At 37.0% G+C, this 26449-nt stretch overlaps 1 protein-coding gene across 5 annotated transcripts in view; it reads left to right on the top strand.

Annotated features, from left to right (window-relative positions):
* ZNF652 (zinc finger protein 652) overlaps window positions 1-26449 on the top strand; it is a 110108-nt gene that overhangs the window by 39034 nt on the left and 44625 nt on the right. The window contains exon 2 of one of the 5 annotated variants that reach the window (XM_016430539.2): window positions 9169-9208. The exons of the other annotated variants lie outside the window; for them this stretch is intronic. The gene's annotated coding sequence lies outside the window, so the exon portion shown is untranslated. The remainder of the gene's footprint in view (window positions 1-9168; window positions 9209-26449) is intronic. 5 annotated transcript variants of the gene reach the window in all.

The following is a 26449-nucleotide window of genomic DNA, read 5'->3' as shown; positions in this document are numbered from 1 at the left end:
TTCTAGTGATAGGAAACTTATCTTTTTAATTAATTTAAAAAATTAACAAGCATTTCTTTTCTTTCCCTACTACCTTCCTCCTGAGGACATCCCCTCCATTGAGATTTTTTTTTTAATCCTTCTAACAGTTATGGATAGACAAGCAAAAGAAATATATACATTGACACTGTCCAAAAATATATGCCTTGCTCTACAAATTGAGTTTACCTCTCTATTCAGAAGGTAGCACTTTATAATTGATTTTCTGGAATTATGGTTGGTCATTGCATTGATCAGGGCCCTTAAGCCTTTCTAAGTTGTTCATTTTTGTTGTATAATTGTTCTTTTGGTTCCGAGTCTAAATTTTCATTTTAATGGGGGGTGGCAGAGATACAACACATAAAGAACTGGGTACATACAAAGTGCAGAGTAGATGGTAAGTAATCTTAAAGGGAAAGGCTTTAGCATCTGAGAGGACCAAGAGAGGCTTCTTTTGGAAGGTGACATTTGAGCTTAGCATTCCAATTATAGGATACAGCTAGAACAAAAGGGAGATAGAAATGGGTGAAGCCAGTGTGTTTAGATTATAGAATGTATGGAAGGGATTAAAATGTAAGAAGACTGGAGAGGTAAGAAGAGTGTATATTTGTAAATACAAAATAAAGGATTTTATATTTGATACTGGAGGCACCAGGAAACCCCTGGAGTTTATTGAATAGTAGGAGCTATCTTTAGACATATATACTTTAGGAATACATTTTAGCATTTGGAGGGAGGAGAGACTCTCAAGGGTGGGAGACCAACCCGAAGATTATTGCAGTGGGTAAGGTGTGAGGTGATAGGAGCACCAGGGTGGCCATATCAGTGGAAAGAAGGGGATATGTGAGATGGATAATAATGAGGATAATACAAAAATTTGTCACCAATAGGGAAGATTGAAAGAGTAGAGAGTTTGGGGAAAAGATAATGAGCTCTGTTGAACATAGAAAGTTTAAGATATTTATGGATGCCCACTTTGAAATGTTCAGTAATAGTTTGTGATGTAGGACTGTAACTCAGAAGAGAGACTAGGGCTAGATGTATATATCTAGGTAGCATTATCATGGAAATGACAATTCCATAGAAACTGATAAGAAAACCAAGTGAGATAAAAGAAGAGGGCCTATTGGGGCCCTTGAATGTATATCCACAGTTAGTGGGGATGGGAAGGGACAAGAATGAAAATTCAGCAAAGGAGCCTGAAAAGAAAGACAGACAGGTAGGAAGAGACCTTAGAAAGCAGAGTCATAGAAACCTAGAGAGATGAGATATCTAGGAAGGGAAGGGAAGGGAATCAACGTGCCAGATGTCACAGAGAGAGGTCAAGGTTAAGGATTGAGGAAAGATAACTTTGGAGATGGCAGTTTACTTTGAATGATGAGTCTGGAGTCAGGTTGCAGAGGGTTTAGAAGAGAATGAGAGATGCAAATCACTTGACCCCCATTGCCTAGCCCTTACCACTCTTCTGTTTTGGAACCAATACACAGTATTGATTCCAAGACAGAAGACAGGGGTTTAAAAAAAAAAGAGAATGAGAAGAAAAGAAGTGGAGGTAGCCATTGTAGATGACTTTTTCAAGGAATGTAGCCCAAATGGGAAGGAGATAGTTTTAGATAGATCAGGATTACAGAATTAAATGAAGGTTTTTTGTTTTTTTTTAAAGGGTGAGGGAACTTGGCAATATTTGTAAGGTGCAGAGAAAAACTAGTAGATAGGAAATACTGAAAATTAAAGTGAGGATGTTAGGAATAATCTGCCAAAGAAGATGCACACCAAGAGGAGTTAACTTTTGCAATGAAAAGAGTCACCTATCAGAGACTGGAATGAAGGATGAGCTTGTAGGAGTTGATATCAGAAGGATTTAAGATGAGAAGAAGGAGCTCTCTGCAAATGGCATTTAAAAAAAAGTGAAATATGAGACATCATGTCTTTAGCTAAAGAAGGATAGTAAAGAGAGAGGATGGGTAAATTTGAGGTGAAAAAGTTTGGAACTGCAACCCTGGTGCATGTGATAGAGAATCAATTTTTTTTTTAATTTTAAAATTTTTCTTAATTTTATTTTTTTGCTTATGATTGATCTTTTATTACCTTTGTGTGTTTCTGATAGATCAAAGTTTCTGGTGAGTTCTGGTTTTTTCCCTTAGCAATAGTTGAAATGCCTTTAGTTCATTTTTACTATTTATGCTTATGCTCATCCTTGCTGGATATGTTATTCTTGGTTGTAAGCCAAGTTCTTTTGCTCTATGAAATGCTTTGTTCCATGTCCTATGTTCTTTTTAATGCTGTGGCTAATAAGTCTTGTGTTAAGCTGATTATAACTCCATAGTATTTAAATTGTTTTTTTTTTCTTATTTTTATATTTGAACCTCTTTGAGGTGGTGATCTGTGGATTCTTTCATTTTCTGTTTTAGAATTTCTAGGTAATTTTCTTTAGAGAATCGACTTAGAATAGATTTGCTTTGTTGCACTGAGGGCCAAGTTGAGATTAGATAAAATCAGTTTGGAGCTAATCAAATTGTCATCAGTTTAAGGCTTCTTCCATCTCTTTTCAGCAACATATGATTGGGAGTGGAAGAGACAGATGGAGGAAATAGTCCAGTATTAGAATTTGTCATGGTGTGATTAGTGACAAGACAAGGAATCAAAGAATTAGAGAAAAATAGGGAAAATGTAGCATTGTAAAAATAGACTTGAATCCAGGACTTCAATCCCCAGAAATCCTTGCTCCACTTCCCCAGAGTGCTTTGTAATCTCACTGGGTTCTCACCTGGACCAAGAGCAAAATCTTTATTTAGAGGGTCTCCGCCCATGGTGGGGCTCTCTTTTCTTCCATGTTCCACTGGCAAACAGATGCGTCTCATGATGTGAGTGAAATTTGGGTGGGCCTCATAGCCCACCTAGCATGTGCTTCTCTTGCTTGTATTTTCTTTAACCCTTGACCTTTAATAAACTTCATAAAAATAATACTCCTTGCAGAGAGAAACCAATTTCTACCTGCCTCGGTTTCCCTAAATTTTAATCTTTCAAGCATTGAACTGGTTCATAGAATGGTTGAAATTGAGAAGGGAGGAAAAGTAAGTATAGCCAGTGCCAGGTTGACACCTGAAAAAGTAATGAAATGTGGATGGTTTGGAGGGCTAAGGAAGGATGGAGAAAAAGGTGAAGGTGTATATGACATAGAGAAGATATAATAAAAGAATGTGATTAGAGAAAAAAATTCTGGAGTTTGCAAATCTGGAAGTAGAACATTTGTGTTGTGGGAAGTACTTCAAATTAGAACAGCATGAGTATTTGTCTAAAGTCTGATGCTTATTCCTCTTACTAGAGAATTTCAACATGTGTGTGTGTGTGTGTGTGTGTGTGTGTGTGTGTGTGTACACCCCCTCAAATACTTTAACTTCCTAATTTCTCAATCTTCTCAGAAGAGCTGTTAAGTGACCTTCTATACTCCATCTCAGCCACATACAGAAATATTCACTCTTGATCTCACTATTACCTACAATTTTTCTAATTCCATGATCAAGAACTCTGAAATTCTTCTGTAGCCTCCCTTCTAACCTATTCCTCTAACTTACACATGGTTTTGATTCTCAGAGGGAGCTGCTACTGGGTTTGAGGGTACCCTGAGATTCTATATTCCTAAGGAACTATGAATACCTGTGAATTCCTTAACATTCAGACAGTAAACCCAATTGTCTTTCAGCAATAGCATTTACTAAAAGGGCAGAGTAATAACAGTAGCTACAAAATAGTCCATTAACCTGGGTCACACCCTTCCACAACTAAACATAGCATTTATGGGGAGAGTTGGCATAAATTTAGAGGACAGTAGTTATGGGGCACTCTTATAGGGAAGACGTCGTCGAGGCAAATTGAATAACATGTTACTAAAAGGCCCCAATGTTCTTCATCTCCTTGTGGAGTTCTGTTTTCCCATAGGATGCAGTATTTCTGCTAGGCAGGTCCTTCAGTTGTGCTCCCATGGTTTTCTTTTCTCCTAAGCTCAATTTTGATTCTTAGGGTTCTCTCAAATAGTTCCATTAAGAGGCCCAGAGATGGGAGGTCTTGGGTTCAAATATGGCTTCAGATATTTTCAGAATGTTCAGATATTTCCTAACTGTGTGACCTTGAACAAGTCACTTAACTCTCATTGCCTAGCCCTTACTGCTTGTCTACCCTGAAACCAATATACCATATTGATTCTAAGACAGAAAGTAAGGGGGGAGGAAGAAAAGAAAGAAGGAAGGAAGGATCTCTCCTACTGAAATTTGTAGGGAGCAAATGTAGAAAAAGAAGTTCACTTTTCTACCTCACCCTTGCTGCCCTCTGGTATAGGCCTAAGGATCATACTCCAAAAAGCTCTTTCTAACTTTTACCTACAGCAGAGCTCCTAAGCTAGCTAGGAACCACCATGGGAGTTATGGATAATCTTTACTCAGCCAGTAGCCAAGCTTGCTTCTCTTCTAATTCTATCAGATTTTTTTCACACACATCATAAAGGGATAAGGCAGAAGATCGATGCATCTTTATATTTAGTTTGATGCCTAATTATCTCTGTGTATCTATATTTCTGTGATTACATCCTGGGCTGGGGTCAGAAACCAACTTTTATCATGTAGGCTTGTCCTGAGCCTTCTTCTAAGCCTCTTCTTTTTCCTCATCATGATCTTCATTCTTTTCACAGCTCAGGACTTCCTTATTCTTCTCCAGCTTCACTTTTCTTTCTTTTCAGATTTGATCAACTTTATGCATTTTTCTACTCATAAATTCCTTGCCCACCTGTCCTGCCAGGATTCATGCTTTTGCTAAACTCAAATACTGATTTTAGAAATACGTATTATTACTATTACTTATTAGTGAGTCCACTACAGATTTGCTGAGCCATCCCAACTGGACTTTCATTTCCTAAAGGCAATCCTTTTTCTTTCCCCTAATTGATTAAAAACATTTTTTTAAAACCTTTACCTTCTGTCTTAGAACCAATATCCCAGGCAGAAGAGTGGTAAGAACTAGGCAATAGGGGTTAAGTGACTTGCCTAGGGTCACACAGCTGTCTGAGGTCATATTTGAACACAGGACCTCCCATCTCTGAATCTGGCTCTCAATCCACTGAGCCACCTCGATGCCCTCTTCCCTGCATGATTTTATTAAATTTCTCAAAGGGTTTTCCTGAAACTTTCTTTTTTTCTGGAGCCTCTTCTTTACTATACTACTCAACAGATGACTTGACATAATTTACTGAGAAGATAGAAACTGTTCACCATGACTCTACTTCCTCACAGTACATCTTGAAATTCCTTGCTGGATATTTTTCTTCTGCCTAAAACTATACAGATCTTTACCATCCTTTAAAAAAACTCTTCACTTTTGATTCTGTTATACCCTTAAGTTATCATCCAGTACTTTTCCCTTTCATAGTCACATTTCTAGAAAAAAATTTTATTTCCTCTGCTTTTTCTCCTTTCACTTCTTAACCTCTTGCAATCTAACTTTGAACTTCATATCTCAAATAAAACTATAGTCTTCAAAATATTTGAGGCAAGGGCAAATAGTTGAACCAGTGGAGTGAGAGCCAGGCCTGGAGAAGGGAGGTCCTGGGTTAAAATCTGGCTGAGACTCTTCTTAACTGTGTGACCCTGGGCAAATCACGTAACCCCAGTTGCTGTCACTTAACAGCTCTTCTGCCTTGGAACTGATACCTAGTATCAACTCTAAGACAGAAGGTAAAGTTTCAAACAAAAAAAAATATTTGAGACCTCAGCTTTTAAATCCAGTGGCCTTTTTCTAGGCCTCTTTCTTCTGGACCTCTGCAGTATTTGACACTGTTGATTGCTCTCTCCTCTGTATTTTAATGTCATTGCTTTCTCTTTGCTTTTCTTCTTATTTTGCCTCTCCATTTCTTTTCTTCTGCAGCATTGCCCTCTCTGACCTACAGTGTCATCTTGTGGAGACTGTGAACATTACAAGTCACATGATAACTTACTACTACCCTTAATGACTAGCAAAATTCTAGCTCCTTTACTTTCCCTTTACCTGTATTACTTAGATACTGGCTACCTAGGAATAAACTATCTGGAATGCTAGCTTTCCTTCTGTTATGCTCATGCTTCTCAAACCTATTCTACTCATTTTATATTCCAATTCTGCCCATTCCTACTTTGCTTTCTGGAATTTCTATTTCACAATGAATAAATTTCTCTTATTTCTAGAACTTTTCTTATACTTATTTAATCTACTTGCTTCACTGAGACTTGGCTATCCTCTTCAATGCTGGCCTTAACTTTACTTACATAACCCAATACTACTTGTTCCCTCTGACTTTTACTACCACTTAGGCAACCTCTTTTTTGAAATTGACTATCAAAATTTTTTACCTTATACACACCATGGTGGCTCTTGTCTATTGACTTCAAGGTAATTCTTCCTCCTTTCTCAAAGATTTCAGTGCCTAGTTTACTGATTTTTGCCACATTTGATACTGTTGACTCATCTTGTTACTTCTCTTTATTGTACTCTGCCTTCTGATTTTTTGTGACACTGTTCTCTCTTGGTTCCTCTTAGGTATTGCCCTAAGCTTTAATTCTTCATAATCATATAGGCTTTTTGGATATTTCATGCTAGATCCAAAACATTCAAGTGTCTTTCCTTCCAAATTTATCTCTCCCAGTCTTCCCTATTTCTGTTGAAGATACTGCCATTCTTTCAGTTTTTGGATTCATAACCTTGGTGTTATGCTGGACTCCTCACTGTCCTTCATCATATATATGCAATCAATTAGTTACTAAATCTTGCTATTTTTACCCATATAACCTCTAGCATTTTTCTCTCTCCTCACACAGCTGCTACTTTAGCTTAAGCCCTTAGATCTTCTTATTTAGAATATTTCAGTAGCTTCCTAATTGACTTCTGTGCCTCAAGTTTCTCTGGTCTTCAATATACTTTCTCTACATAGCTGACAGTGATTTTTCCGTTAGTGCAGATGTAGCCATGCTATTCTCAGGAAAGTAGTGGTTTCCTTCTTCATTTAGGATCAATTATAAACTCTTCTATTTGGCTTTCAAAGTCAAATATAACCTAGCCCTGACCTACCTTTTTGGGTTCACTATATTTCTTATTATATGATCATAGTTTAATAGGTTTTACCTCCCTTTCCTTCCACATGATACTTCATCTCCTGTGTTCTCCATTTTTTTTATATTGTTTTACACTGTTTATTTTACACTTTGGTTGGATTTCCTTCTCACCCTTTCCTCATTAGAATCTCTCTCCTTAAACATTCAGTTCAAGTACCCCCTGCAACAGTTAGCCGTTCTTGATCCTTCCAGTTGCTAGTGTTTTCTCCCTACCTTTGATTAGTTTGTGTTTTTTTTCTGTAATTGCTTGTTTAAGTGTTGTTTCTCCTAGTAGAATGTAAACATCTTAAGTAGTGATTATCTCATTCTTTTCTTTTTTACCAATTACATGTAATAACAAATTTCCACATAATTTTTCCAAAGTTATATGATCCAAATTGTCTTCCTTCCTCTTTTCCTCCTCCTTCCTGGAGCTGGCAAGCATATCTACTCCCTAACTATGAGTGTATTTTAAGACTTCTTTCCTAGGCCCTTCTTTCCTTTTATACTCTGGGTGATCTCAGTAGCTGTCATGAATTCAGTTTTCATCTGCATATGAGTCCCAGATCTTTTTACAAAGTTGTTTTCTTTCTCCTGAGCTCTTATAGGCATCTCAAATTCAAAATGTCCAAAACAAAAGTCATTTTGTTTCATCCCAAAGCTACCTCTCTTTCTAACTTCCTGATTTACTTTCATGTCCAGTCAGTTGCCAAGTCTTAGTGACTCAACAGTATCTTGTGCATTCATTCCCTTTTCACCATTCCGTAGCTACAACTTTAGTTCAAGATTTATTACCTTCTTTCTCAACCACAGCAATAACCTAAAATACTGGCCTCCTTGCCTTTAAGTTTCCACCTTTCTAATTCATCCTCCTCAAGTTACCAAGTGGTATTCTTAAAATATAGGTTTAACCATATCATTTCCTCTCAAGAAGTTCCTCTGGATCCCTACTGCCTCTAAGATAGGAGTTCCTAATCTTTTTTGTGTAATAGATGCCTTTGTCAGTCTTTGTCAGCCTCTGAGCCTCTTCTCAAAATAATGTTTTTACATACATAAAATAAAGTACTTAAGATTACAAAGAGAACCAATTATATTGAAATATAACTTAGAAAAATATTTTTTAAAAATAAAACAACAACAAAACAAGTTCACAAATCCCAGGTTAAGAATTTGGGGGGGAGAGGGGGAGGATCATGAATCATGTCACCATGGAAAAAATATTCTAAATTTTAAAAGGAACAAAAAAGAATTTCCGCTCTAGAATAAAATAGATTCCTCTTTGGTATTTAAAACCATTTATAACCTGGTTCTAGTACTTTTTTAAGACTTGTACATTACTTTTCTTTTACTGAAGTCTATATTCCAACCAAACTGGACTATAGGCTGTTTCTTTCACATGACATCTTCTTCTTCCATACTTTGACCTATGCTCTTTCCCAAATCTGGGTCTCATTTCTTTTTAGAATCCATAGTTTCCTTCCAAGTTCAACTGAAGAGCCTTGTCATTCCAACACCTGACCTTTCCTGCTCTCACCAGCTCTTAGTTTAACTATCCACCAAAATATTATATTTTGTATTAACTTCTATAGATATGTTTTCCATTGCTAGAATGTAGACAATAAATGTTTGTTGGTGAATTGCACAACTATATTAGGCCTTTTTCCTTTCAATAATGCACAAATATTTCAGTCTCTATATAGTGGAGTTTACCATCGTCAGTTTTTTGAAGGCCAACTCTTTGGATGTCAGCTTTGTAACAAAAATCTGAAATAATGTATTACAAAGCCTTGTCCTTCACCACTTTGGATAACATGTTCTATCTCATGTATGTCAAAGTAGCATACTTAAAGTCTGTTCTCATTTAATGAAAATTCCAAGAATCAAACTATTATTCCAAACATTTCCTCTTGTTTCATTCTGTAAGAACTAAAAATGTCAAATACTTGTCACTTTCATTTTTAGACAAAGGTTTAACAAAATGAAAATTTGCCATGTTTTAACACATGCATTTCAATGAGATTTTCTTTGTATTTCCTAGGAGTTATGCAAGTGCAGATTTTGAAGAGGACAATAGAGAGGTATTACTCCTATGTACTCTCTGATTAATTGTCTTACTTTCTAACAAGAATTGGCTTTGCATTTTTATGAAAGACAGTTCAAAGCAATGTGCAAATGGACACACATATTGCCAGCTTGGAAGATTTTCTTGCCTTTCTTGGGGCCACTGAGGAACTCATTCTGAATAAGATGTTCAAGATGGTACTAGGTACTGCAAACAACTTTTTCTAGTTACTTTCATGTAAGAGAATGTAATAAAAACAAAAGACAGCTTTTTTAAAGGGTCAGAAGTTTCCACAAACTGTTGGTCTTTGTTCTTTTGTACTTTTCTGGTAGACTTTGATAAGTGAGGTTGGTTTACAGTCAAACAAACCAAATTAAAAGATTTAAAAACAAGAGAAAATAGCTACCATCAGAAAATTTGTGCTTGTCAGAGTATTATTTATTATTGGGTGTTTGATTTAATCAAGTTGGCAGTAGGACATGTATAATTTCCTTAATGAGCTAATAGCTTCATCAGAGATCAGAAGTTAGGACCATCTAACAATTTATTGTAATCTAACCTCATTTTAGTGGTATTAAGTAGCCAATTCATATTAGATCAGTGTTAGGGTATAATGATTAAAATAGTTGGAGCCATAAACTGTGACCACAAAGATATGTTTTTTTATATTAAAAATAAAGGGGTCACCAGGGGAAAATTCCCAAATATGAAATATACCCAAATCAGCTGGGTTTTATGGAGATTTTAATTAATACAAATGAAGGAATTAAAGAAAAGGGAGAGAAACAGAGTAAGAGGAAATAGTAGGGAGAGGGCTAGACCAGCTTAGGCCAGCCTTAAGGCTTAAGCCTTAAGAGAGAGATGTCAGTCTTTTATCAACTCACCACAAGATTTGTCCAAGCAAGACTCTAGTGTTCAGAGACCCACCAGTTCAGCTTTGGCCAACTCCATCTCCAGAGAGAGTTCTCTGAGAGAGAGTATCTTGCTCTCTCTCAGCTTCTCATCTCCTTTTAAAGAGAATTTTCTCCTATCTCACCTCCCCTAAGTTCTCACATCTACCAATCACAGTAGATGTTTTCCAAAGGAGAGACCATTCTTAATTTACACCAGAGTAGACTACACTTTTGAGTAATTCACACCTGAAAAAACCTCTGAGTAAGTTCTCACCTCTTTGCCCTTTGTAAGTTTACAAGTTGCCTGACCTTTATAGGTACTTAGCACCCTTTTGTATTAGATCTAAAAAATAGGCCCAGCTTAAGGGTTTTTTGCCTTATTATAAGTATGAGTTAAGTACTTTTCATTGTTCAGCAAGGAGTTTACAACTTTATCTTCCCCTAAGGCATGCTTAAGTATGGGTGAAGTAGAGTTCCCACATTCCTGATCAAGTACCTTTATTTATTTATTTTTATTTATTTATTATTTAAATGGGGAATGGTCTTAACCAAATTTTATGAAGTAGGGTCTGAGAATTTTTAAGATTCACAAGGGTCATAATGATAGTATAGCAGAAAGGAATATAGTGCAGCTCTTTCATCATAACCTGTTTTTAAAGATCTAGAAAATGTACCTGATTAGGGTAAAGGAAAAAAAAATCAATGTGAGTCATTTTCCCAACCTTGGTCAGCAAAAGGAGACACTAAAGACGCTAGGGTTGGGGTCTGACCTAGATTGCACCTTGAGGTGCATTCCAGTAAGCCAGAACTGAAAGGTTTATACCAGGTTATAAAAAAGTTCTGAGGCAAACTGTGAAGGCTATAGGAACAGGTGCCAACTGGCAGTTCTGCCATAGTTACGTAGTTGTGGATTATAGATCCAAGGTAGATAGAATACCTAGTTAGTATACTAAATGCTCTAGAAACTTAATCAGAAATGAATACTGGCTATGTGTCTCTGACCCCAGGAACTTAATACAGATTCAGTTCTGACTATCACCTTAATCTGAATCCTTCATCAGAATAAGCAAGGTAGTAATTCTGTACCAAAGGGGAACTCACAGTACTGTCAGAACCAGTAGACCTTTTTAGCTAGCTAATAATGATTTTATCCAGCCATTGTCTACTGAAACTTTCAACCAGGAGTAACAAGCCAACTGGTAATATCGCACAGACCCACTCCTGGGTCAAGAACTTACAGAGCTCAGAATAGGATAGTGGTGATCATACTTTGCCTTGAGTCACATCACTTTAGAAACATTAGAAGTTTGCAATAAATTGAGCTGTTCAAGAGATCTTGGAATAATAGTTACTAGATACTCCAAGAAAGCAGCAGTAGGATTCCAAAGGACAAAAATTTGCCCTAGTTATTCCTCCAGAAGAGCTAGAGCTCTAGGGGGCAGCTGGGTAGCTCAGTGGATTGAGAGCCAGGCCCAGAGATGGGAGGTCCTGGGTTCAAATATGACCTCAGACACTTCCTAGCTATGTGACCCTGGGCAAGTCACTTGACCCCCGTTGCCTAACCCTTAGTGTTCTTCTGCCTTGGAACCAATATACAGTATTGATTCCAAGATGGAAGGTAAGGGTTTAAAAAAAAAAGTGATAGAGCTCTGCCCTAAGTCCAGAGTTAGAAAGTTGGCTGGAAGAATGTGCAAACAACAACAACAACAAAATCATTACATAAAGAGCTTTTATGGTAACAGGGACTCAAAACTAAAAAAAAAAACAAGCAAAAAAGATTCCAAAATATGTATAAACAAAGCTTCAAAGAAAATAAAGTCTGGGGGGCAGCTGGGTAGCTCAGTGGATTAAGAGTCAGCCCTAGAGACGGGAGGTCCTAGGTTCAAATCTGGCCTCAGCCACTTCCTAGCTGTGTGACCCTGGGCAAGTCACTTGACCCCCATTGCCTAGCCCTTACCACTCTTCTGCCTTGGAGCCAATACACAGTATTGATTCCAAGATGGAAGGTAAGGGTTAAAAAAAAAAATAAAGTCTGGGCACAGGCACAACTAGAATTTTTTAGAAACAAGGAAGCAGGATTTGTTTCCTTTAAAAAAAATAACTCAAAAAATGATTTTAAAAGACCAAATAAGAGTAGTAGAGGATAAAGTGGGAAAAGAAATGAGAGCTATAGGAGAAATATTTGGAAAGAGAATTAACATATTGGAACAAGAGGTACAAAAACTTAACTGAGGGGGAAAAAACTCCCTGAAAAATATAAAAATAGCCCAAATATAGGCTAATGATTTTGTAAGACAACAAAACATAGTAAAACAAACCCAAAAGTCTAAAAAAATTGAAGAAAAATATAAGTTCTCTTATAGCAAAAAAAAAAAGCACAATTGATTTGGAAAATCTAATCTATGACCAAAAACAGAACCGAGGCATATTTTTAAAAATCAAAAAAGACTGCCCAGATTTTTTATATCCAGAAGTCAAAGTAGAAATAGAATCTATTGGGCACATCCTGAAAGAAACCCCCAAATGAAAACTCCATGGAATATTATAGCCAAAATCTAAAGCTTTCACGAATCCAGAGAAAATTAAGGACTGAGGAGCCACAGTCAGAATCATCTAATATTTATTAGCTATCACTATAAAGCAGGGAGCTTAGAATATGATATTTCAGAAAACAAAAGATATAGGCCAGTGATGGTGGGCTTATGTCATCTTTGGCACCTGTGCCATAGGTTCACCATCACTGGCCACTCCTCCACCCAGCAGCCCAAGAGAGTGCTATCTCCCTCCCCTATGTGGGGTAAGGGGGAATGGGGCAGGTCCAGCATTCAGTCTATGGGGGGTGAAGCCCAGCACTCCATCTCTGATAGGTTTGCCATCACTGATATAGGCTTTCAAACAAGAATCACCTGTTCAGCAAAATAGTGTAATCCTAGAGAGGAAAAAATGGATTTTTAATGGGGGGAAAAAAAAGGACTTTCAAGCATTTCTGATGAAAAGACCAAATGTAGAAAACGTAGAAAATGCAAAAAGAGGCAAGAGAATATAAAATGACATACATCAATAAGCACTATAACTATACTAGGACACACTGTTTACATTTCAATGTGAGGTGATGATACATGTATCTTCTCAAAACATCATCAACATGAAGAGTGATACAGAGTCCAGTTAGACAAAGGGCCTGGGGAGGAATAGTAGGGAGAAAGGGGATGGCAACTCTGCTTGGTTAGATAGTCAGTAAACATTAAGCACCAGAGGTACAAAAAGAGGCAAAAGACAGTCCCTGCCCTGAGGGGTATCACTCTGTCAAATGGGAGAAACAACAAACAAACATATGCAAACAAGGAATATACAAAATAAATAGGAAATAATTAACAGAGGGATGACTCTAGAATTAAAGAGAGGTTGGGAGAGGTTTCTTGAGAAAATGGTATTTTAATTGGTTCTTAATGGAAGCTAGGAGACAGAGATTAGGAGGGAGAGCATTCCAAAGATGAGGCACTGCCAGAGAAAACGCCCCAAACTGAAAGATGGAAGGTCTTGTTTGAGGAACAGCAAGGATCAGAGAGTTCCTGGCCCACTGCTTTCAGGACTTTGGGAGATTACAAGAGAAATATAAAAGATTACAAGAGAAATATAAAATGTGATTCCTATCTTTGAGGTACCTAATGTGGTTTAGGAAATAGAAGTGACAGTCTTGGCAAAGCAACATGCTATTGTGGAGAAGCATTGGATTTGGAGTCAAAGGACTTGGGATTGAATTCTGGATCTGCTGCTTAGTATCCTTGTGACCTTGATCCAGTGACTTAATCTCTCTGTGTCTCAGTTTCTTTACCTGTAAAATTATGAGGTTGGTTTAGATAATCCCAAGGTTCCTTTCAGCTGTAGGTGGATAATCCTATGGTTTACATATAATAATATAATATATGTATATATAACATGACAATATATGTAATATAAATTAAAAGGATCTATGATTTCCTAGATTAGAGAATTCTCTTTCAATGATGCAGATTGTAAGCCTTCCATGTCTGCTCATCTTGTGCAACTATTGTCCATATTCTTTAAATAATTCACTACAAAAGTTCACCCAATATGCTGGAGGCCTTATATGCTTTCTCTTTACATTGAGAGTATGGTAGGAGCAGTCTAGCTAACCACCTTTTATCCATTTCTCTTATCGGGTCATCATCTCATCCTTCTTTCTGTAATACAATTTCTTGTTGATATCTTTTACTCTTGTTCTTAGGAGTTCCTTGTTAGTTATATATGCAATTTGCTTATGCCCATCATACAACTCTCAGTTACCTTCTGTGTGATTCTCATTTTTAGTTCTTTGGAGAGGGTCATATTCCATGTCTTGCTACCATATAGTAACATTGGCAAAATTTGAATACTGAAAAGATAGGATTTCGTTTTTATGAGAGGGTTGGGGTCAGTAAAAGAGTTTTGAAGTTTCCTTAACAGTCCAGTTACTCTCTCCCTTTTCAACTCTGGGCCTAGTTCATTATCCATTTGTGTTATCTGTCCTAGATAGTCATACTGTTGGACAAGCTGTATAAGCTGTCCTTTTAAATTGCTTGTTGAAGTTTGGACAATAAATCTTTATCTAACTTGAGGACTTTTCTGTGGCTGTTCAGTCCAGACTTCTTTGAATGATTATAGATTTCTATGAGACTCTTTAGTGTTCTGGATTTTATACAATCAGCATAATATTCACATATAAGATTATTTGGAAAATCTATACACAGGGTGAACTATCATCAGTAAAAGATAGAAATCATGTGCTGTTGAAACTTAACCTATGAAGAGAGGGAAAATAGGGAACTAGGATCACATAACACAGGAGGCAGCTTGGCTTCCATATTGTCAAAAGAAAATTAGGGGAATAATGTCATTTGTATGACAGGGAAAAACCATACTTAATTGGAAACTGATTAAAATTGCTATAACATTGGATTCTGTAAGACAGATTTTTAATATATATTCAGCTTACAGTACTCCCAGTGTGCCCAACCAGATTAAGATATATTTATGAAATATTTGACAAAATAAAAATATATTAGAACATAGATAATGTTAATATGTGGTTTTCCTAGTCAATATGTGGTCTATATGAATCTTTTTATCTGGTTTAGTGACTCCATTTACTATTTGAATTTGACACCAATAAATATGATACTGAAAGAAAACTAGAGATGGAGTGGAGGCACTCTAATTTATAGGATAAAATAACTAAAGAATTTTGATGACAATATTGTCTTCATATATCTGTATACCAATGAACAAAGTACAGGTAACAGTAAATTAAAGCAGTTAAGCAGAAACTTCATAGATATTACTAACACTTGGGATAGACTTCAAGACTTGTATTTAATACCATGTTATGGTATTAAATGTTAAGAAAAAACAGATTTGCAGAAATACTGTTAGCAATGTAAAATTGAGATTTAAACTCTGGACTCCGTTCCCCAGGAGTCCTTGCTAGCTCCCAGAATGCCCTCTAATCTCACTGAATTCTCAAATGGGCAGCCGAGGTCAAAATGATTATTTAGAGGGTCTCCGCCCACGGTCGGGCTCTTCTCTTCCTGGCTTCGCTGGCAAACAGACGTGTCTCATAATGTGAATGAAGGTTGGGTGGGCCTCATGGCCCACCTAGCATGTGCTTTTCTTACTTGTATATTCTTTAACCCTTAATCTTCAATAAATCTCTAAAAAATATAATACTCCTTGCAGAGAGAAACTAATTTCTATCTTGCCTCAGTCTCCCCTAAATTTTTAATCTTTACAGCAAGCATTTATTAATATTAAAAACCTATTATATCCAAAGCACTGTTCCATTACTTGGGGGGAGATGGGCAACCTAAGACCATCTTATTCTTCATTGAACTTCTAGTCTAAAATGGGAGTAGTTATACAATATTATGCAAATAAAAGGCATGAGATAGTTGCAAAATAAAATTTGCTCTGTGATTCTCCTTCTTCCTCAGGAGGACCAATTATATATGGTGGCAACAGTGAGGATGGAGAAGTTTCAAAAAAAGATGCATGTAAGAGATGGCATTTGAGTTGTAACTTAAAATTTACAATTATTATCCCTATCTTTATAAGTGCAAAAACTTGGTCTTAAGAGAGGTTAAATGAAATGCATAAAACACATTGTAAGGTGTACAGGTTGTAGAACTAGATGGATACTGAGCCATACGTTCACATTCTTCAATTCAGGGATTTGCCTAGGTTCACCCAGCTAGTAAGTACCAGGAGGAGAATTTGAACTCAGATCTTCCTAAATCCATTTCTAGCACTCTTGTCTACTGCGTCATGGGTTAGGAATTCAGCAGGTAAAATCAGGGAGGAAAGGGGAAGTAGGAAACAAAGGGAAAGGGGAGAGAGTAATCAGGTTGGCTAAGGGAGTGGTTTGAATAAGAAGAATATGAGATAAAGTTGGAAAGGTAGAATGGTATGAGATTTTTTTATTTGATAGAATGAGGAGCCAGTGAAGATTTGTGAGCAATGGAATGAAATGACTATATTTCTTGAGGAAGGTAGAGTCAAAGATATCCCTAATGTTATGAACACGAGAGACCCTTGATTGGTCGTGCCATAAAGAAAAATAGTGAAGTTGAAAGGAGGAGTAGGTTTTTAAGGAAAGATAATCAGCTTGGTTTTGGACATATTTAGGATGAAGTGCCTGTGGGGTGATATTCAAGTATATGTATGTACAATACACACACACACACAGTAAGTCTGTGTGTATATTTGGAAATTGTCTGTATGGAAGGAAGAGAAGAAGGCCAAATGCAGACACTTGGGAAATAATCTCATATTAATAGACCTGGAAGAGGTTGAAGAGCCAGTGAAAAAGAGGAGTGTTTTGGAGAACCAAGAAATCATGGTGTGTCTGAAAACCAAAGAAGGACAGAGTATCTGGAAAGCAGAGTGAAGGGTATGGTCTGTAGTTTCAGGAGCTAGAGAGCTTAAAGAAGATACCAGTTAGCCCTGCTTCCAACTTGGCCCTTGCAGCTATCTTTATTTGAGCCATTCTCACAGAGAAGCAGCCTGCCTTTCCCACCATCATCAATACCAATCATTGACCAACTTCACTCCTGATAGGTAAATACAGGAGACCGAGATAGTAGTGCTTCTCAGACCACTTAACTCTGCTTCAGACCTGGCCCTAGCATGGAGCCTGGTGCATAATAGGTGCTTAATAAGTATTTGTTAACTTATTTATTAACTTGCATCCATTAACCAGGAAAGCAACTTTTCTGGACATGGGGCCTACTATCTCTACCACTAATATCAATTAATAGCTAATTACTACTGAAGAACAGGTCATCACCAAGAGCTCAAGGACCTTCTAATTTGTAGCTACAACTGACTCTTTTTTTAATTACTGACTCTTTTAGAATATGAGCTGCTTAAGATCAGTGATTATTTTTTTAAAATCTGTATCTTCAGCCACTAGTGCAGTGCTTTGCACATAGTAAGTGCTTTAGTAAATGCTTTTTCATTCATTTAGCAAATTAGCAAGTCAATGAGGAACTTTGAGAGAGAACAGTTTTAGTAGAATAGTGGTAGGAACAGAGAGGAAACCAGATTGGTAGAGGTTAAAGAGAGAATGGGCAGTGAAGTCCATGGATTATAATCAGGCTTTTTCAAGTTTTCCAGCAAAGTTGCAATAAGAGAAAAAAATGTAACTGGGTGAGATAAGAGTAGGTAGAGATTTTTATTTATTTATTTTAAATTTTAATAATCTCTACTTTATTTTTTTTTCCCTCATGGTTACATGATTCTTGTCTCCCTCCTCTCTTCCCTCCCCCTCCCAGAATTGACAAGCAATTCCACTGGGTTATACATATATTATCACTCAAAACCTATTGCCATATTATTCATTTTTATAATGGAGTAATCTTTTAAAACCAAAACCCCAAGTCATATACCCATATAAACAAGTGATAAATTATATATGTTTTCTTCTGGATTTCTATTACCACAGTTCTTCCTCTGAAAGGTAGAGACTTAAAAAATCTGGGTGGGGGCAGCTGGGTAGCTCAGTGGATTGAGAGCCAGGCCTAGAGACAGGAGGTCCTAGGTTCAAATCTGGCCTCAGACACTTCCCAGCTATGTGACCCTGGGCAAGTCACTTGATCCCCATTGCCTACCCCTTACCACTCTTCTGCCAATACACAGTATTGATTCCAAGACAGAAGATAAAGTTTTTTTTAAAAAATCAGATAAATGGGAAGCATCTCAAGCTCAAAATATCCAAAACAAAATTCATTATTTTCCCCCTTCCAATCTTACTCCTCTTTCTAAATTTCCCATTTTTGCTAAAGCACTACTGTCTTCTCATGATCCAGGATCAATCCTTGACTCCTCACTTCCCCTCACTATTCCTATAACTAGTTATCTGGTATTGTCAGTGTACTCAGTTGCCTGATATTGTCCATGCTAGTTCCACATCTCATCTCTATCCTTCTCCCCCCCCACTCCCCGCTTTTAATACCCTTACCTTCTGTTTTAGAATTGGTACCAAGTATTGGTTCCAAGCAGAAGAATGGTAAGGGCTAGACAACTGGGGTTAAGTGGACCTGCCCAGGGTTGCACAGCTAGGCATTGTCTGAGATCAAATTTGAACTCAGTCAGGACTAGGCCTGATTCTATCCAGTGAGATAGCTAGCTACCCCTCCCTTCCCTTTTTTTCACCAACATGGCTACCACCCATCCTCATTCAGACCATTAATATTTCTCACCTAGACAAATTTTTTGGATTATGTACCCCCAATATTTCTATATTTATTTATAAATTACATATATATGATATTGTTCTAGGTTATTAGTACATTATGAAGAATACTCAAAAGAGACTTTAAAAGGATGAGTAATGGTAAAATAAATGTATTTAAAAAAATTTTTAACAAGAGTCCTAAAAAGTTTTTGCTTTTGAGAGCATGTGATTGAATATAAATATGCTGTATTCTTTTCTAAAAATATCTGTATACACCTTGGGGGATTTGGCACTTATAAATAACAATTGTTGGTAATTACTCAGTTAATTTGATCATTGTAGCTACATAATCAGGTACTTTAAAAAAGGATATTTTATCTCATTTCAGTTAAATCTTTTTTGTTTTTTTAGTTACATGTAGAAATCATTTTTGACGATTGTTTTCTGAAATTTTAGGATTCACATTTTTTCCCTCTTTCCCTTCTCTTGTCCAAGGTGGTAAATAGTCTGATATAGATTAGTATTTTCATACATATTTCCATATTGCTCATATGATGGAAGACACATATCACATGTACAATAAAAAAAATTCATGAAGGAAATAAAGTAGAATATGGCATGCTTTAATTTGCAACCAGCAGAATCTAATAGTTCCTTCTTTTGGCCATGGATAGTATTTTTCATTATATGTCCCTTGTGGATATCTTGAGAACTTATTTTGCTGATAATGGTTTAGTCCTCCACGATTGATCATCATATAATATTTCTATTACTGTATATATTCTCCTAGTTTGAGCAGAACCTTTTCAATATGAATCTATTCCTCTTCCTTTTAGTAGTTTTGCTTCTTGGATGACATCAGAACTTAATTTCCTATTCATGCTTGGCTATTTTCGTTGTATGAATGTGAAGATGAATAAGGAAGACAGTTTGGCTGAACCCAATAGTTGTAGGGGTGGAATGGATGGGGATGTAACATGACTGAGAAAGTAGGCTGGGCTAAACTGTGAAGGACTTTATGTGCCCAACAGTCAGGTTTATATTTGACCCTAGAAATAAAAGAGACCCCCCCCAAGAATCACCAACCCAAGAAACAAATGATGTGAATTAGGATGACTGTGTGAGTAGAGAGTGGTATTGCCCTTGACAAAAATAGAGAATTTTGAATGATAGTTGGGTTTTGAGGGAAAGGTAATGTAATGTGACCTGTGATGCAGATCATACCCCATCCATGACTCTTGTCTCACTCAAAATGAAAAGGCAGGAGTGGCATGGTGAGAAGCAGTTTTCACTTGACAATTACTGCCCCAGGATAGAGCCAGTTCAGTGGTGCTTGTTTCAGTCCTAAGGTAATGGGGGGTTGGAGGGTAGACATGTTTAGGGGCTGGGTTTAGTGGCAGATTTTCCCAGTGTTCTTTGCTTCCATGGGTGCTAGGTAGAGGTTAGGTTATAACTGTCCACAAAAGTTCACAAAGGAGAAAGTTGAGAACTTGCAGTCTTGGGAGGGAATGGAATGGGACAGTATTAGATTGTAATGGGTCAAGCATAGATGTGGCTGTGTTGAAGACAAGTACAAGGTTTGACTCTCTTTGTGAGGGTGAGAAGTAATCCCATCTCCCCACTTTACAGACTTCCAACTCGGACTATTATAATAGCCTCCTAATTGGTCTCATTATCTTGCCTTTTTAGTTTTCCAGCCCATCCTCATAGGAACTACCAGAATTACATTTCTAAAGCTCAAAATCTGAACATGTTACATCCCTGCTTAAGAAAAGCTTTAGTATTTCTGTGGCTTCCTAAGACTCTATTGCCTGTAGAACAAAATATAGACTATGTTTAGCATTTTAAAATTTTTACAATTTGACTCTGACCTGCCCTTCTAAACTTATTATACATTATATTTCCTCATACATTTACATTTCAATCAGACTGACCTATACGCTGTTCTCACATATGACATTCTATTTTCCTATTTCTGTGCCTTTGCACACAGAATGGTTTCCCATTCATAGAACACATTCCCTTCTTACTTCTACTCTTTAGAATCCCCATCCTTCTACAAAACTCAGCTCAACTGTCACTTCTTATGTGAGACCTTTCCTGAATTTGTTAGTGCCTCCCTTTTCCCCCAAAGAAAAAATTACCTTGTAGTTATTTTATGTATATTGTAGATTTGTTTATATGCTTACATGTTGTTTCCCCGTAGAATGTAAGATTCTTGATTCCAGGCAGTTTTTTATTTTTGTCTTTGAATTCCCAGTGTTTTGACCCCTATTGCATTTTGATTGATTTTGTGAGACCGTAAATGGTTAAGAGAGAACTGATACAGAACCTGGAGCACAATTTGCATGATGACTGACATGAAAACAACTTTGAAAAGCTTTGGAACTCAGATCATTACAATGACCAGTTGTGACTTTATAGGACTGATGGTGAATCATGTCTTCTACCTCTCATCACAATGCCTGGTATATAGTAACTCCTTAATACATGACCTTCCTTCCTTGAGCAGGAAGTGGCATATTACTTGGTGGATTTGTCTGGTTAATATTTTGTCTTCATTATAAAGATGGTGATATAGAGGGAAGAGGAAAGTTTTGAGGAGAGGAGCTGACAGCATTCACAAAAGAAAACATTCTTCTGGGTGAGCTGGGAAAATAAGTCATCTGCTCTATGGGTGAGAACTAGAAGTGCTTTTGGGGGCAAGAATAGATAAGAAAAGATTGGAACAGTTATGAGGAAATGACATTGTAGAATTAGTAGAATTGTTGAAAGTATAACTTAAGTTGCATAAAATGTATTTGTAGTGGATGAAATAAAATTAATTTGGGTAGTCAGAACATCCCTAGAACAGGAGTGGAGAAATTGGTTGGTGGGAGTTAGCCTAAAGATGAGGATTTGTTTCATTATTTTTTATCAAAATTTTTTTTTATTTAATTAATTAATTTAGAGTATTTTTTCATGGTTACATGAATCATGTCCCCATTCTCCCCCCACCCCCCCACCCCCATAGCCAATGCACAATTTTCCTGGGTTTTACATGTGTCGTTGATCAAGACCTATTCCCATATTATTGATAATTGCACTAGGGTGATCGTTTAGGATCTTCATCCCTGACCATATCCCCATCAATTCATTTGATCAAGCAGTTGTTTTTCTAATGTGTTTCTACTACCACAGTTCTTTCTCTGGATGTAGATAGTGTTCTTTCTCATAAGTCCCTCAGAACTGTCCTGGGACATTGTGTTGCTGCTACTAGAGAAGTCCATTACATTGATTGTATCACAGTGTATCAGTCTCTGTGTACAATGTTCTCCTGGTTCTGCTCCTTTCACTCTGCATCACTTCCTGGAGGTTGTTCCAGTTCACTTGGAATTCCTCCAGTTCATTATTCCTTTGAGCACAATAGTATTCCATCACCAACATATATCACAATTTGTTCAGCCATTCCCCAATTGAAAGGCATCCCCTCATTTTCAAATTTTTTGCCATCACAAAGAGTGCATCTATAAATATTTTTGTATAAGTTAAAGATGAGGTTAAATCCTCAGCTTGGGAATGGTAGAAGATTATAGGTGAAAGGGATCTCTGAGTAGCTAGTGAAATACTAAAATAGTAAACCCTGAGGTTAAGTGGGCTTGATGGCTAGTGAAGTCAGAGTGGTGAAGCCAGATGTATTGGGAGATTAGAAGTTAAATGGCAGAGAAGAAAAGTAAACAATGAATTTTTAAAATTTAGTGAACCAAAAAACTGGAATTCATAATAATAACATGTACTATGTTAAAATTTATGAATTCATATCCATTAGGCAGTTGGTGATAGGAGATTGAGGCTTGGAAGAGACTTACAGATATCATTCTGGAAGGTCTGTGAAGATGTGGAAGAAGGAAGAAATTTAAAATGTAGGGAAGCTAATTGGGAGTCAGAATTTGAACAAAAGTCTTCTTTACTCTTGAGGGTAGCCCCTACATTCTACACCACATTGTACAAGATTCATGCTTATGAATGAATGAGTGAATGGGGTAAGTGGTGAGAATCACTCTTTAGTGATAAATTATTACTCTCAAATCCTGCTGCCACAGTGAGACAAAATGAGACTGAGTGAAAGTCAGCTCTTCATTGCCACTTTTAGATCCTTTTTCTGATACCAGTACCTCTCTGCCTTTGAGATTAATTTCATCCTTCCATGTCTAGATCCTTTTGTAACTACAAGTTTGTGGATTTCTTTTACTCCTATCTTAGAAATTTAATATGTAACTTATTATCTTTCTTTGTGCCCTACAACCTTTGACCTCTTTTTGGGTTCTTGAATATACACTTGCATGTTAGCTTCAGTACCCTGCTCTTACAGATCATCGACTTCCTTAAATCTCATGACCTATGCCTTCCTTCAGTCTTGGCCACTTCACAAGACGGCCATATATATGACCTTACCATCTTCCACACATGTTCCAGCACTATAGTGATTGAAAAACTGTAATTTTCTCCTCTCTGATAAAAATTACCTCACTCCAAAGTTACCAATGATCTTTTAATTGCCAAATTTGATGTTTTCTTCTCCATCCTCCTTCCTTTTGAATTATTTGCTGCATTCGCTGCTATTGACCACCTAGTTATTTTGTTTTAATTTTACTCTTTCCTCTGGATTTTTTGACACTCCTCTCTTTAACTTCTTCCTACTTCTCTTGACTATTTCTTCTCAGTCTCTTTTGCAGTCTCATCATGCCCTATAACTGAGTGTTCTTGAAGTCTCTATCCTAGACCCTCTTCTTTCAGAAAAAAGAGGTGTTCCACTCCCCCCAAGAATCTGTAAACAACCAAAGAACCATGGAAACATCAATTGATTGATCAGTGTGGGACTGGTTTTCAAATAAGACACATGCTCTTGAGATCCAACTGCATTGACTGCATTTCCTGCCAACATTATCCAAGTTTTTGGTTAAGGGACTCTGAACAGCAAATATGGGTGCTTTTGTTTCTCAGCCATATAGGGCTAACTTCAAACAATGCAATAAGATTTTCTTCCAATTCTCACAATTGAATAAAGTTTTCTCACAGAACAGAATTTGGGCAAGGCCCATAATGGAATAGAAAAGGAACTAAGCTAGAACCAGAATATTGAGTCAATAGATGGAGTCAGTGTAGTTTACTTAATTCCCACAATTAACCACTTGCTTGCTGCCCTAATCCCCTTATTTTTTTTTTCAATTTTCTGATAGCTGGCAATGTAATGAGGATTTAAGGATAACAGCTCTTTTTCTCACCTCCCATATCCGATCAATTGTCAAATCATTTGTTTTACCTTCAGAACATCTCTCCTATATGTTCCATTCTTTTTTCTAATACTGACATCATCCCACTATAGGCCCTCTCTTCACTATACTCCTAAACTATTTACAATAGCCTTCTGGTTGATTTCTCTACCTCAAATCTTTCCCTACTCCTTTCTGTCCTACACTTAGCTATCAAATTAATCTTCCTAAAGTGTAAGCCTTACATAGCAGCTCCCTATTCAGAAAAAAAAACAGAGCTCCTATTACCTCTAGGATCAAATGGAAAATCTTCTATTTGGCTTATAAAGCCTTTCAGACCTGGTCCCTTCCTACCTTTCTTGTCTTTATACCTCTTACTTTCTCCAGTATACTCTGTGATGTAGCAACGCTGGTCTTGCTGTTCCAGTGATAGCTAGGCAGCACAGTGACTAGAGAGCTGGGCCTGCAGTCAAAAAGGCCTGATTCTAATGTGATTTCAGATATTTTAAAGCTTTGTGACCCTGTGCAAGTCACTTAACCTCTGTCTCTGTTTCTTCAACTTGTAAAATGGAGCTAATAATAGCATCTATATCTTTTTTTAACCCTTACCTTCTGTCTTAGAATCAATATTGTGTATTGGCTCCAAGGCAGAAGAATGGTAAGGGCTAGGCAATGGGGGTCAAGTGACTTGCCCAGGGTCACACAGCTGGGAAGTGTCTTGAGACCAGATTTGAACCTAGGACCTCCTGTCTCTAGGCCTGGCTCTCAATCCACTGAGCTACCCAGCTGCCCCCAATAGCACCTATATCTTAAAAGTGTGAGGAACAAATGAAATAATGTTTATAAAGTTCCTAGCACAGTGCCTTGCAAATAGGCACTTAATACAATATTCCTTCTTTCCTCCTTCTTCCTTCTACCCTTCCTCTTTCCTTTCTAAACATAGACATTTTCATTGGGTGTCCTCCATGCCTGGAACTCCCCTTCATCACTACTTCCTAGCTTCTCTGCTTTCGAGTCTCAACTTAAGTCCCACCTTCTGCAAGAAGTATTTCCCAGTCCTTAATTTAGGAAAGCCTTCCTTCTGAGACTACTCCCAGTTTATCTTGTATATATTTTCTTTGTACATAGGGGAACAACATGCAAACAACTTACCCCCATTAGAAGATTATAAATTTGACAACAGGAACTGCCTTTGGCTTTTCTTTGTACTCCCAGCATTTAGCATAGTACTTGATGCATAGTAGGTGCTTAATAACTGCTAGTTATAGTTCATAAGACCCAAGAATCATAGATTTAAAGCAGGCGGGAATCAGAGAAATGATTACTCTAACTCATTATATAGATGAAGAAACTATGGCCTAGGGAGGCTACTTATTTTCCCCAAGGTCACACAGGATTTTCTGTGAGGATTTGAGCCCATGATGTGGAGTCAAGATGGTGGAGAAAGATCACAACTATTAAAACTTTCCCCAAACCTCTCCTACAATCACAGAAAACAGAAAACATCAAACAAAATTCTGAAAATCAAGAAAAAAGCAATATTAGCCATTTTCCCAACCCTGGGAAGCTGAGGATGGAAGAGAGTTTTGCAAAAAAAATGGAAGGATTTGAGCCCATAACCTCAAACTCTGGAGCCATTTTTTTTCCCATACATCTTTCCTTTTATTTTTCTAGCTTCTAATTAACACAGCTGAGCAGACTAAATTCTCTAGGATTTTTTTTTCAAACTTCTCTCTAGTCTTACCTTACCTATTGTGTATTTTAAAAGTTGATTTTTAAAAAATCATCTTCAAGAATTTACATTTATACTTATTAAATGTCATTAAACATTCCTTACATTCTCTCTCCCAGCTTTGTGTTATCTGCAGTTCTCAAATCCATTCTCAACACTTGGTAACTGTGTGATGTTGAGCAAGTCATTTAACCTTGTTTGCCTCAGTTTCCTCATCTAAAATGAACTGGACCACAAATGACAAATGGTCAAGGGGACATGAATACTCAGTTTTCAGAGGATGAAATCAAGATTATCAATAAGCACATGAAAAAAATATTCTAAATTCCTCCGGATTAGAAAACTGCAAATTAAAACAACTCTAAGGTACCACCTCACACCTAGCAGATGGTCAATAAGATAGCAAAGGAAAATGTTAAGTGTTGGAATGGATGTGGCAAAATTGGAACACTAATACACTGCTGGTGGAGTTGTGAATTGGTCCAACCATTTTGGAGGGCAATCTGGAACTATGCACAAAGAGCTTTAAATGAATGCCTGTCCTTTGATCCAGCCATACCACTGCTGGGTTTGTACCCCATAAGAGATAATAAGGAAAAAGACTTACACAAAAGTATTCATAACTGCGCTCTTTGTGGTGTCAAAAAAC

Source organism: Monodelphis domestica, chromosome 2 (assembly GCF_027887165.1).
Source record: "Monodelphis domestica isolate mMonDom1 chromosome 2, mMonDom1.pri, whole genome shotgun sequence".
In the NCBI taxonomy this organism is placed as follows: Eukaryota; Metazoa; Chordata; class Mammalia; order Didelphimorphia; family Didelphidae; genus Monodelphis; species Monodelphis domestica.
Note: the sequence above shows the minus strand (reverse complement) of the source record. Positions and strands in the feature narration are given on the sequence as shown.